Source organism: Microtus ochrogaster, unplaced genomic scaffold (genome assembly GCF_000317375.1).
Source record: "Microtus ochrogaster isolate Prairie Vole_2 unplaced genomic scaffold, MicOch1.0 UNK98, whole genome shotgun sequence".
NCBI classification, from domain to species: Eukaryota; Metazoa; Chordata; class Mammalia; order Rodentia; family Cricetidae; genus Microtus; species Microtus ochrogaster.
Window position 1 is genome coordinate 347,158 of NW_004949196.1, and position 4,226 is coordinate 351,383.

Below are 4,226 nucleotides of genomic sequence, written 5' to 3' on the forward strand. Positions count from 1 at the left end.
AGCCTGTCCTGGAACTAGCTCTGTAGACCAGGCTGGTCTCGAACTCACAGAGATCCGCCTGCCTCAGCCTCCCGAGTGCTGGGATTAAAGGCGTGCGCCACCATCGCCCGGCTAACATTTGGCATTTTGATGTCTTCTCACACCTTTGGGAATACTTCTCCCAACCAAGCCTCAGTATTATAGTCAAATGTCTCAATGTTCACTATATGCAGGATTCATTCATCCATTTGTGCTGATCTAACCTTTAAAGACCCAAGTATCAAAAAAAATACCCAAGTATCTTTTTGCATTCTAAAATGGCATTTTTAAAAGCCAGAGATTAAGAGTACTCGTATAGCTTTTGGGCCTGTTACTCCTATTTGTATAGCATTAGTTATTCTTTGTAAAAGTCACTAAAGGGTTCGCTAATTGTCCCTGTTTAACCCTAATATATGATCCAGTTCATTTTCCTGGTCTTGAATCCTGTCTCAAGCATTTAAGGCTGCTGTGTGGCATAGGGACAAGATGAGTTCATGGTAAATGCCCTTGCCAAGAACTTGATCTTGGGAAGTCTCAAGTCCTTTTGCTTTTCTCTGTTGTTCTAAACCTTTTGCTTCTTCTTGTCAATAGTATTTCCACAGTAGTTGCAGCCCATCTTCTAGGACTGCTAAAACTAATTGAAGCCAAGCATGTGGGGTAGCCTTATTGCTGGAAACTCATTTCTTTACCGTCTCCTTAACAAATGCTGAATGAAAGCTATAAGATACTAATACATGCCTAATTTCTTTTAGATCATTCATACCTATATGTATCCATCTACCTTCTTTGATTCCTTTTGGGCATTTAGAACTTGATGCTTTTTCAGAGGTGATTACAGGGTAGGAAGCTAAAACCATCTCTGACTCTGACATGTACTGGTGATGTTAAACCTTTTACCTTCTCTCCCTGCCCATCAGCTCCAATAATTTCCTCAATCATTTCAAATCTTTTTACTACTGTCTGAATCTCTTGGCCTGTATATATTTCTAGCCTCTGGTCCTCATTCTTCACATGTGATTCCAAGGTCTGAAGATTTCCTTTATGTTTTTTTTTAAAGATTTAATTATTTATTATGTATACAACATTCTGCCTTGATGTATGCCCATATGCCAGAAGAGGGCACCCGATCTCAGTACAGATGGTTGTGAGCCACCATGTGGTTGCTGGAAATTGAACTCCGGAACTTCGGAAGAGCAGCCAGTGCTCTTAATCTCTGCACCATCTCTCCACCCCTGAAGTTTTCCTTTACAGATAACATCTCATCCTTGGACATTATTTGAATAGCATGCAGATTGCCTTCCTGGAGAGATATCCTATCTGCTAACTTATCATAACTTTTAAACAGATTTTGATTGTCAAATCAACAGTATGAATTCTTTCAGATAATTTCTCAGTACAGTTTGACATGGATTAAATTTTGTCTGTCAAATTAATGTTATCCTTTTTTTAATAGTAATAAGTTTTTCAGCTAACTTTTGATTTTCAATGATATTAATCCTGTCACCAGCTATTCATTATTAGTCTGTAAAGACTGTATCATTTCTGAAAGTGCCTGATTCTTGGCTCTATTATCAAACCATTTTCTTAAGCATATAATATGAAAACGAAAACTAAGTCCCAATATCCAATAAATGGATGTATTAGAAAACCATATAAGCCTTGTAGAATACCATCCATAGTATAAGCAAAATGTTATTAAATTCCTAAATGGTGATGTATAACTTTCAAATTCCTTTTTAAAAAACATTTTTAAAGATTTATTTATTTAACACAATACCCATCAAAATCCTAGCAAAATTCTTTAAAGACCTCAAAAGAATGGTACTCAACTTCATATGGAAAAGCAAAAAACCCAGGATAGCCAAAACAGTCCTGTACAATAAAAGAACTTCTGGAGGAATCACATTACCTGACTTCAAACTCTACTACAGAGCTACAGTACTGAAAACAGCCTAGTACTGACATAAGAACAGACAGGAGGATCAATGGAACCAAACAGAAGACTTGGATATCAATCCACACATCTTTGAACACCTGATTTTTGACAAAGAACCAAAAAATATCAAATGAAAAAAGAAAACATATTTAACAAGTGGTTCTGGCATAACTGAATATCAACATGTAGAAGAATGAAAATAGACCCATATCTATCACCATGTACAAAACTCAAGTCCAAATAGATCAAAGACCTCAACATAAAGCCAGCCACACTGAACCTTATAGAAGGGAAAGTGGGAAGTACACTTGAACACATTGGCACAGGAAACCACTTCCTAAATAGAACCCCAGCAGCACAGACACTGAGAGAAACAATTAATAAATGGGACCTCCTGAAACTGAAAAGCTTCTGTAAAGCAAAGGACACAGTCAACAAGACAAAATGACAACCTACAGAATGGGAAAAGATCTTCACTAACCCCACATCAGATGGAGGTCTGATCTCCAAAATATACTCAAGAAATTGGACACCAAAAGATTACATAATCCAATAAAAAAAATGGAGTACAGACCTAAATAGAGAACTCTCAACAGAGGAATGTAGAATGGCTGAAAGACACTTAAGGAAATGTTCAACATCCTTAGTCATCAGAGAAATGCAAATTAAAACAACTCTGAGATTCCATCTTACACCTGTAAGAATGGCCAAGATCAAAAACACTAATGACAACTTATGCTGGAAAGGTTGTGGGAAAAGGGAACACTCATGCATTGATGGTAGGAATGCAAGCTGGTATGACCCCTTTGGATGTCAGTGTGGCAATTTCTCAGAAAATTTGGAAACAACCTTCCTCAAGACCCAGTAATACCACTTTTGGGTATATATCCAAAGGATGCTCAATCGTGCCACAAGGACATGTGCCCAACTATGTTCATAGCAGCTTTGTTTGGCATAGCCAGAACCTGGAAACAACCTAAACTTCCCTAGACTGAAGAATGGATAAGGAAAACGTGGTATATTTACACAATGGAGTACCACACATCACAAAAAAAATAATGACAGCTTGAATTTTGCAGGAAACTGGATGGAGCTAGAAAACATTATTTTGAGTGAGGTAACCCAGAGACAGAAAGACAATTATCACATGTATTCACTCATAGGTGGTTTTTAAACATAAAGCAAAGAAAGTCAGGCCACAAACCACAATTCCAGAGAACTTAGACAACAAAGAGGACCCTAAGAGAGACTTACATAGATCTAATCTACATGGGAAGTAGAAAAAGACAAGATCTCTTGAGTAAATTTGGAGCATGGGGACCTTGGGGGAAGATTGCATGGGGGAGGGGAGAGACAGGGAGGGGAGCAGAAAAAAATGTAGAGCTCAATAAATATCAATTAAAATGTATAAAAACGATTTATTTATTATCTATACAGTGTTCTGTCTGTATGTTTGCAGGCCCAAAGACGGCACTAGATCTCATTATAGATGGTTGTGAGCCACCATGTGGTTGCTGGAAATTTTAACTCAGGACCTCAGGAAGAGCAGTCAGTGCTCTTAACCTCTGAGCCATTTTTCCTGCCCCTCAAACTTCTTTTCTTTCTTTCTTTCTTCCTTTCTTCCTTCCTTTCTTCCTTCCTTTCTTTCTTTCTTTCTTTCTTTCTTTCTTTCTTTTTTCCTTCCTTCCTTCCTTCCTTTCTTTCTTTCTTTCTTTCTTTCTTTCTTTATCATATTAACTTACCTCTGTTATCAGTTTTTGGTAAATTGTTGTAGGTGTAATAATCTTTATTGGCCTGCGGGTGTCACAGTTGCTGCCATGGTGCAGTGAGACGCAGTCTGCTGAAGAACAGTCCTGTGCCACTTTGGTTCTGCATGTTGGTGCCTGGTTAAATACTGAAAAATATGCTTTGCTTTTTGCTTAAGAGCAATTAAATCAATTTCATGCATAGAGAGAGTTTTGGATCACAGAGCCCAGAACTCGAAAACAGGGAACACAAACCAGGAGCTGCGCATGCACCGCACAAGTTGCTGTCTGTCAGGGAAGGGGGGCATCAGGGGTTATGTATTTAGAGATGACTCACAAATCACAGTCCTCTGCAGGAACTGAATCCAGCATCCGGAAGAGAGACCATGCTCAAGCTTTATGTCTACATTTATAGTATAAGAGGCCATGCCCAAGCCGGGAGATGGTGGCGCACGCCTTTAATCCCAGCACTCGGGAGGCAGAGGCAGGCGGATCTCTGTGAGTTCGAGACCAGCCTGGTCTACAGA